Source organism: Nanorana parkeri, unplaced genomic scaffold (genome assembly GCF_000935625.1).
Source record: "Nanorana parkeri isolate BGI_ZX_2015 unplaced genomic scaffold, ASM93562v1 scaffold67, whole genome shotgun sequence".
NCBI lineage: Eukaryota > Metazoa > Chordata > Amphibia > Anura > Dicroglossidae > Nanorana > Nanorana parkeri.
Genome location: NW_017306335.1, coordinates 1,614,623 through 1,625,167, shown reverse-complemented (window position 1 = coordinate 1,625,167; position 10,545 = coordinate 1,614,623). Strand labels below are relative to the sequence as shown.

The 10,545-nt window shown below is 42.1% G+C and overlaps 1 protein-coding gene across 1 annotated transcript in view; it reads left to right on the top strand.

The window, feature by feature from the left end:
- The first annotated feature begins 9,917 nt into the window (after positions 1–9,917).
- The window catches only part of MANSC4 (MANSC domain containing 4), a 6,671-nt gene continuing 6,043 nt past the window's right edge, over positions 9,918–10,545 (top strand). The window contains exon 1 of the mRNA XM_018576454.1: positions 9,918–9,922. The gene's annotated coding sequence lies outside the window, so the exon portion shown is untranslated. The remainder of the gene's footprint in view (positions 9,923–10,545) is intronic.

Genomic DNA, 10,545 nt, shown 5'->3' with positions numbered 1-10,545 from the left:
GACACACAAGTGAGAACCCAACCCACTGCCTCCTCCCCATAACGCACTGCATCCTCCCCATACTGACACCGAACTGAGAACCCAACCCACTGCATCATCCCCATACTGACACACAGGTGAGAACCCAACCCACTTTATAACACTGCTCTGTATACAACACACACCCATACACAATAACACTGTCCTGTATACACCACACACCCATACACAATAACACTGCCCTGTATACACCATACAACACACATCCATACACAATAACACTGTCCTGTATACACCATACAACACACACCCATACACAATAACACTGCTCTGTATACACCACACACCCATACACAATAACACTGCCCTGTATACACCACACAACACACACCCATACACAATAACACTGCTCTGTATACACACCCATACACAATAACACTGCCCTGTATACACCATACAACACTCACCCATACACAATAACACTGCCCTGTATACACCATACAACACACACCCATACACAATAACACTGCCCTGTATACACCATACAACACACACCCATACACAAGAACACTGTCCTGTATACACCATACAACACACACCCATACACAATAACACTGCCATGTATACACCATACAACACACACCAATACACAATAACACTGCCCTGTATACACCATACAACACACACCCATACACAATAACACTGCCCTGTATTGACAATACAACACACACCAATACACAATAACACTGCCCTGTATACACCATACAACACATACCAATACACAATAACACTGCCCTGTATACACCATACAACGCACACCCATACACAATAACACTGCCCTGTATACACCATACAACACACACCCATACACAATAACACTGCTCTGTATACACCATACAACACACACCCATACACAATAACACTGCCCTGTATACACCACACAGCACACACTCATACACAATAACATTGCTCTGTATACACCAGCGTATGCTTCTCTTTCTTCTCAGGCTGCCAGTTTAATCTCCATTCCATGCCTCTTCCTGCTGTCAATTGTTATACAATGTTCACTCTTCAAACTTTCACACGTTTATCACCCCATCTTTAATTGCCTTGGTGAGAAAATACTGTTGTTTAAAGAGCTCAGTAGCTTAAGCTTAGATTACACACACAGCTGAGTGACTCCTCCCCCCTCTTCGAGGGACTATACAGACTTTCATTAGAGAGAGCGAGAGTCTGAAAGCAAACAGCCCCTGCTCTGTATAGAAAACCCGTACAGTTCTCTGACTGCGGTATCATAGCTGGGCCTTTATAAAACGTAAAACAACTCAATTTGAACAAAGGCCAATAAAATGTACCTTTAATGTTCAGTATATCTGATGACAAAACAGTTTTTTTAGTTTTAGATACAGTAGGAAAGCCATCTGCCAGCATGCTGCAGAGAAGTCCCCATGTCCTCTGTGTGGAAGCAGCTGTCTCTCTGCAGAGGTAAGACACGCCCCCTGCTGAGTCAGAGCTAGAATTCTCCAATCAGCAGGGAGTATGAACTTTGCTTATTGCCCCTGGAATGTATGTAGCTGATTTAAAGTGAAGGTTTGATTGGGACCTCAGTCTGCGGCTATGTGAGGCGAATGGTTACAAGTGTTTTGTGTCTCTTCCGCAGCTGCTCCGTACTTCCCATGAAACGTGTGTAGCCGGAGCAATCTCACACACAACCTCATTGTGAAGAGTACGGCGAGCCTCTCATGAATGAATAGCCGGCAGTGTGGGAACTGGCTGGACGAGGGGCACAAAGGAACAAGGTAACTGGATCAGAAACCACTGAAAAAGCCCAGACAGGCCGTTCATTATGTCACCTGGAAGCTTCCATACTGGGAAAAGAGGCACGGTGGCAGAGAGAGCCCGGCGCTTCAAGTACCAGCAACCAGTGAAATCAGCCCATCAACGCCATTCAAATAAAAAAAAAGCCCACTGCACTTAATGTTAACCTTAACGTATTTAAAGACAGTTTCAGCAGGCTTTTCACAGTGCTTCTTAGGGCCCATTCACACTATTACGATGCCACGATGATTTGCAGAGCAGCACAGCGCTCAGCAACGCACAAACTAGAAATTCTGCATGTATGTATTTTGGTGCGTTGGGCAGCCCATTTAAATGAATTGAGATTTGTGGGAGAGGCGCTAGATTTGTCAAATGTTCTTGGGGGGGCTGCTCCCACACAAAACAAGGGACCTCTCCGATCAGAATAGGGCTTCTCAAGTACAAATAAATATAGAACAAAAAAGGGGGCGCCACTGCTGATCGTAGAGTCCGTAGAATAAAAAAAAAAAAAAAATTTCGGGGGAAACACAATCTTCATCAGGGCTAAAAAAGAAAGCAAATATATATTTAATATAGAGGTGGATATTTTGGACCCCCAGAAACGTGTTGGCTTTTTCATTCTATTATTCCGTATAGATCAAATACCATATTGGATGCTAATAAATAAAATACTATGCAGGACTCTAATAAATAAAATACAATATTGTACAATAATAAATAAAATACAATATTGGACTATAATAAATAAAATACTATATTGGACTCTAATAAATAAAATACAATATTGGACTATAATAAATAAAATACAATATTGTACTATAATACATAAAATACAATATTGGACTATAATAAATAAAATACAATATTGTACTATAATAAATAAAATACAATATTGGACTATAATACATAAAATACTATATTGGATTCTACTATCAGCAGTGGAACCCCCTTCTTTTGTTCTAGATTTCATTCATATGAATGGGCTAATATATTAAACAAAATAGTTTGCGCTGGAAGTAGGTATGTCGGCACCAGCCGCAACAATGTATGTATAGATGTAAAATGGAAGGCTTGTATGTTGCGCTCGGTTCAAAATCTATTTGGTTTGTCCGTGATATATCATCAAAACAATAGTTTATATAAATCGATGTGGTGAAAGGTGATAATACAATTAAATGAACACAATCTATATAAAAAAAAACTAATGTGTATATACTAAATGTGGATGTGTGATCACAAATGCTAATAAATAAAGTACTGTATGTGAAAAAACTGAGTGATGGCTTTTAAGCGGAAGTGACTTGAAAAGTATCAAAAAGTGCTAAATAGCCGTGTCTAGTATAAACTGTGAACCCAAAGGCGCACAGTGAAATTGGTGCAAAAAAAGTGGATTGTGGACTGGCGTCTAAGTGAAATCTACCTATGAATTATTGTGCCAGACAATAAAACAGTGAGATGGTGATCTAGAGCGGAACTACAAGTTGTCCATCATATTTGAAAGATGTAATCATATACAAGCAATCTGCGGTAGTGGAGCGGAGCCACTCAAGGTGAAAGATGAATAAATCCTTAACTCAAAAGGAAAAAATATGTTTTTCGACAAAAAACGATAAACGATAAAACGATAAACGATAATGGGAAACAACAAATCGATGTCAGTGGAGCGGAGCCACTCAAACCATAACCGTTCTAAACGGGAGGCATAAAAAGAAAAAATGTATATGGATTACAAACAGAGTCTCATCTATAGTCTACTTCTCTGTTATTGGAAATGTTAGTTGGATTCAGGAAAGCAAAAATAGTAACAGTAGTGAGGCTGCAGTCTGAATGTTTCTATGCTCCGGCACGGAGCTGCTGCAGTAAGTTGATGGTTGCTTCTCTTCCACAATTACCCAGTCATTCGCCGCTGTAGTGGCGGTAGTAGAATCACCGGATACGTAGGAGAGGAATCCCTTGACGCGTTTCGTCTCGTCTGGACTTCTTCAAAAAGTATAAACTATTGTTTTGATGATATATCACGGACAAACCAAATAGATTTTGAACCGAGCGCAACATACAAGCCTTCCATATGAATGGGCTGCCTTGACGCAATGCATGGTGGTCATGTTAACGTGGTCACATTTAATGCACTGTAGGGGTTTGGACTGCTGTAAATTGGCCCATAGAGGAGTTGTAGCCCCTTCTCAGGTGATCCTTTCCTGTGTAGGGAACAGGGCCCAAAAGCAGAGAGCAATTGATCTGCTTAGATTCAGGGCTGTTTAGAAAATAAGTATGCCGTCAGCCATAGGAGTTTAGTGTGGCGAGCAGACGGTGCCCTCTAAATTAGGTAAAATGCTAAATGTTTGTATTTGCTGAGAGCGTGCCTATAAAGCCGATTGTCAAGTTGTAAACCGCTGACGGCTGCCTCTGCCCCTCTAGACCCAGAACCAGCTGTGCCCGCCCCCTCCCTGGCCTTTCGCTCCAATGACCACTGGAGGAACAGAGAGGGGAGGGGCAATCCCTGCGGGAGGGAAGTGATTGACAGTCACTGCTCTCTGAAGGGGAAGAGACGAAGAGCTGAGCGTTCAGCAGTCACATGATCAGCTCTCAGTATAGAGTTGGGGTTTGAGAGCTGCATTGTCCCACGCCAGCTCTGCGCTGTAGAGAGAGTATATTTCACTCTCCTCACACCTCTCCTTTAATGATAAAATGTGCTGTATATTGTGACATGTCAGGAATCTAATCATGCAGACTTGTGTACTAATCAGAGGTCATTGAAAGGACTCAGAGGCCATTGAAAGGAATCAGAGGTCACTGAAAGGAATCAGAGGTCATTGAAAGGACTCAGAGGTCATTGAAAGTAATCAGAGGTCATTGAAAGTCTGTCCTATCAACAGGCATGACTCTGAGAAGCAGACACGAGATGGGATTTGTAGTTTCAGCACAGCTGGAGTGCCAAGGTTGCCTACACCTGGATTAGAGTATAGGCATCTTCACAGGTACAAGCTGTTGTGAATGATGTAATATAGCCCAATCACTAAAATCCTATATAAGCTTTTAACAAATGAATGTCATTCCAGAAGTCATTTTTAATATTTTTAATACAGCTTTCACTCTTATAATCTCTGCTGATCGTGCCATGAAGGTCCTTGCTCAGGCACTACCTGTGATGGGGTGACAACACTCTGTCCCTGTCTCCCTGTTGTGCTCCTGCGTTGTCACAGGCTTCCAATGGTGACTACAAGTAGCTGTTTCAACAAACATTACACAGACATGGTCCGCTGTTGTCACCATCAGGAAACCTGCCCTGAAAAATGCCATGCAGCCATCGCTGGAGTGTATGTAGACAGGAAGCGGCTACAAAAAGGTTGCAGGAGATCAGCAGCAACGAGATGTAACAAAGGATTAAAACAGGATTTCTATCTTTAAAAGTGACAATTGTTTGTGATACACAGCGCTTTAGCAAACAAAATATCATTTAATTAGGGTTGTTTTCCCTCTTTAGTACAAGGAATAAATACGTAAACAGAAAATAAATACCCAGATACATTGTAAACATGTGATAAACGGAACCAGACGCACCCTAATGCCTTATCAGTGCGCAGGAAACATACACTCGTGTTTTTTTCATTACATCGGCATTAAAAGATTAATATAATAATTGGGAAAAGGCAGCAGTACAGTTTCAGATTCCTCAGTTTGGTTTCTTTTAAAGTGACAGCCAATCATCAGTCGCCCCCTCCCCCCCTTTCTTCCCCCTTCCTTCCCAGGTATCAGTATTTCACCCTACGCAGAGCAAAGGACAGGACGACGGGACTATGTGATGGGGGGAGAGAGGAGACAGACGTGGGCGACGACAGAGAGACACAAAACGCTTTGCTGCAGCCGAGGGGCATCATGATCCACGGCCGGGAGAGTGCCCTCCGGACACAGGTGAGTGAGGGGGGCTTATGGTGTACAGGTAAGGGGAATGCTGCCTTCATGTGCCATCAGATACCACTGCCAGGAAACTACTGAGCGAGCTTCTAACTGCTTCACATCCAGATTACTCTCACAGTACACCTAGACCCTGATGAAGAGGGATTTGGACGCAATCCGCGAATCACATGGGACAGATCCTTTTATTGTACAAAATCAAAGTTCATGTCTGGACCAACCCCTACGGCTTGGCGCTCACATCCCTTCCCTCCATAAAAACTGCACAGACCGCAGACATTTCTGAGACAGACATTTCTTGTGAATACCCAACACACTACAATGATATCCAAATTCTCCGACCATGACTACAATGATATACAAATTCTCCGACTCTGACTACAATGATATCCGAATTCTCTGACTACAATGATATCCGAATTCTCTGACTACAATGATATCCGAATTCTCTGACTACAATGATATCCGAATTCTCTGACTACAATGATATCCGAATTCTCTGACTACAATGATATCCGAATTCTCTGACTACAATGATATCCGAATTCTCTGACTACAATGATATCCGAATTCTCTGACTACAATGATATCCGAATTCTCTGACTACAATGATATCCGAATTCTCTGACTACAATGATATCCGAATTCTCTGACTACAATGATATCCGAATTCTCTGACTACAATGATATCCGAATTCTCTGACTACAATGATATCCGAATTCTCTGACTACAATGATATCCGAATTCTCTGACTACAATGATATCCGAATTCTCTGACTACAATGATATCCGAATTCTCTGACTACAATGATATCCGAATTCTCTGACTACAATGATATCCGAATTCTCTGACTACAATGATATCCGAATTCTCTGACTACAATGATATCCGAATTCTCTGACTACAATGATATCCGAATTCTCTGACTACAATGATATCCGAATTCTCTGACTACAATGATATCCGAATTCTCTGACTACAATGATATCCGAATTCTCTGACTACAATGATATCCGAATTCTCTGACTACAATGATATCCGAATTCTCTGACTACAATGATATCCGAATTCTCTGACTACAATGATATCCGAATTCTCTGACTACAATGATATCCGAATTCTCTGACTACAATGATATCCGAATTCTCTGACTACAATGATATCCGAATTCTCTGACTACAATGATATCCGAATTCTCTGACTACAATGATATCCGAATTCTCTGACTACAATGATATCCGAATTCTCTGACTACAATGATATCCGAATTCTCTGACTACAATGATATCCGAATTCTCTGACTACAATGATATCCGAATTCTCTGACTACAATGATATCCGAATTCTCTGACTACAATGATATCCGAATTCTCTGACTACAATGATATCCGAATTCTCTGACTACAATGATATCCGAATTCTCTGACTACAATGATATCCGAATTCTCTGACTACAATGATATCCGAATTCTCTGACTACAATGATATCCGAATTCTCTGACTACAATGATATCCGAATTCTCTGACTACAATGATATCCGAATTCTCTGACTACAATGATATCCGAATTCTCTGACTACAATGATATCCGAATTCTCTGACTACAATGATATCCGAATTCTCTGACTACAATGATATCCGAATTCTCTGACTACAATGATATCCGAATTCTCTGACTACAATGATATCCGAATTCTCTGACTACAATGATATCCGAATTCTCTGACTACAATGATATCCGAATTCTCTGACTACAATGATATCCGAATTCTCTGACTACAATGATATCCGAATTCTCTGACTACAATGATATCCGAATTCTCTGACTACAATGATATCCGAATTCTCTGACTACAATGATATCCGAATTCTCTGACTACAATGATATCCGAATTCTCTGACTACAATGATATCCGAATTCTCTGACTACAATGATATCCGAATTCTCTGACTACAATGATATCCGAATTCTCTGACTACAATGATATCCGAATTCTCTGACTACAATGATATCCGAATTCTCTGACTACAATGATATCCGAATTCTCTGACTACAATGATATCCGAATTCTCTGACTACAATGATATCCGAATTCTCTGACTACAATGATATCCGAATTCTCTGACTACAATGATACCCGAGTTCTCTGACTCTGACTATATTGATATACAAATTCTCCGACTCTGACTACAATGATACCCGAGTTCTCTGACTACAATGATACCCGAGTTCTCTGACTACAATGATACCCGAGTTCTCTGACTACAATGATACCCGAGTTCTCTGACTCTGACTACAATGATACCCGAGTTCTCTGACTCTGACTACAATGATATCTGAATTCTCCGACTCTGACTACAATGATACCCGAGTTCTCTGACTCTGACTACAATAAAATCTGAATTCTCTGACTACAATGATATCCGAATTCTCTCACTACAATGATATCTGAATTATCTGACTCTGACTATATTGATATACAAATTCTCCGACCCTGACTACAATGATACCCGAGTTCTCTGACTACAATGATATCCGAGTTCTCTGACTACAATGATATCCGAATTCTCTGACTACAATGATACCCGAGTTCTCTGACTACAATGATATCCGAGTTCTCTGACTACAATGATATCCGAATTCTCTGACTACAATGATATCCGAATTCTCTGACTACAATGATATCAGAGTTCTCTGACTACAATGATATCCGAGTTCTCTGACTACACTGATATCTGAATTCTCAGAATTCTGTATATCCAGTCCTGAGATTTACACAGCTCTACCACACAGCACAGCCTGGTCTAGCAAGGCAGGAGACCTTCATTTTCTCTGCTGCAGTACAGTAACACTTGCATCATGTCTTGACCCTTCCCCAGCCTGTGACTGTACATGACGTAGATGCAGCAGACTAATGGCCTCATCTCTCTGTGCTCTCTCCTCCTATCAGCATATGGCTGAATGGCTCACAACTGAATGGCTCCTTGTGCTGCTTCTCCTTCCCCCACTCTGAGCTCTGCTGTACAGGGACTAGTAATGATGTCATAATAATTACAGAGCTGCATTAATGTGTCTTAAATGTTCTCTTGGTAGCCGTGTTATGTGGGGTCTCTAGAGAAGGGTAAACCTTTGGTTTAGGCTGCTGATTGTCCATTGAGAATGACTCTCTTCTTTTGTCCCTCTGCAGGACCGCGTCTCTTCTACCCTGAGGACATGGCACTGAATGTGGAGTCTTCCCTCTTCCTGGTCTTCTCTCTCCTGGATTTCCTGCCGGTCCTGTGTATGTCCAGCGCCCTGTGCCCTCACACCGCCTTCTACCACGACTGCTGGATCAGACGCTTCCCTGGACTCTTCCTCAGCTTCTCTGTCTCTGAGCAGCGAGGTGCCCGGGTACTGCAGAGGCACCCAGAGCCGTCTGCCCACCTCTGCAGCCGCAAGTGCTGCGACCAAGGTGAGGAGTTTGCTGTCAGTGTTTCTCAACCTTTTTTCTTTCTATAGTCAGAAATATGCCAAATCTTCAGGCTCCCCAGACTAGAAGGTAAAAAACATAAAAACATAAGAAATGTGGAGCCCCCTCCAAAATCCAAAGCAGACCCTTATCCCAGAAAGGGTGTGGTATGGGCTTTAGGGGGCTTCAAGCCAAAATGAGCAAAAAATGAGGTACCCCCTTCAAATCAGAGTCCCTCCTTGAAATAGGGAGCCCCTATTCACATTAGAGCCCCCCTCCTTCTCACATCAGTGTCCCCCTCTCACGTCAGAGTCCCCCCTCTCAAGTCAGAGTTTCCCCTTCACTTGAGAGTCCCCCCTTCTCACATCAGAGTCCCCCCTTCTCACATCAGAGAATCAGCATTTTGTTCGGACCGCAGGCATAATGTGCCTTGTGATACCGTGCGGCATTCGCTTCAATGGATCGCCACGCCTCCTCCTGCCCCACAACATAGTGAGCCGTCCGCAATGCGATGCAGTACGTTTTGGTCAGAATCAGGCCGAAACGCACTGCATCTGGTGTGAACAAGGCCTTATGCTTCAGCCTTTGCTTTATCTCTAATCCCTCTTTTCTAAAATCAGGAAATGAAGCTGCAGGAAAATGCAGGTCTCCTATTACTATCCCAATAATATCGTCCACCAGGGGATGACCCAACTGCGGTTCTATGGTGCCCGACCCCCTAAAAAAACTCTAGATTTGCATTACAAGACTCCACAACAGGTTGTTTTATGGGCACAATTTTACACGCTTCCTAATTGTTAAAATAATCATTTACATCTATTGTTTGTCCATACATGTTAAAGTTCATTCTAAAAACACATGATCATGCAGGTCCTCTTTCATCTGCCCATATGAAAATTAGCAGCATGTGTTCAAACTGCAAAATGCTGCAGTTTGCACCCTGCTGGATTCATTCTCATTACAATGCCATTGTGGAACATGCGAGTGATTTTTCATTGTCTCTTTTAATCCCTCTATACTGTTCTGCTATGACTGTAAGAAAAAGCAACCGAGAAAGTGCCTGAAAGCAGAGCTGGGAGGAAGGAAACTGCTGACCATGTGCATCCAAGGCCAAAACATTTAGAGGGGAATAGAACCCCAGCGCAGACAATAGACAATGTCTATATGTCCCATGGGGGAGATTTGTTTATTCCTTGTCCTAGTAACACAACATGAAGTGAGAGGATATCGCTTTTATCATGGTATCCCCTGGACAAATAGGAAACAGGAGGGGTGAATCTACCCAGCAATACAAACCTGACCAGCGTTCTAAGTTTGTCTGTAAGAACACTTTAAAATGAAGCATGAAAAACATATTTTGTATGGGGGGGGTTTTGGCGGGA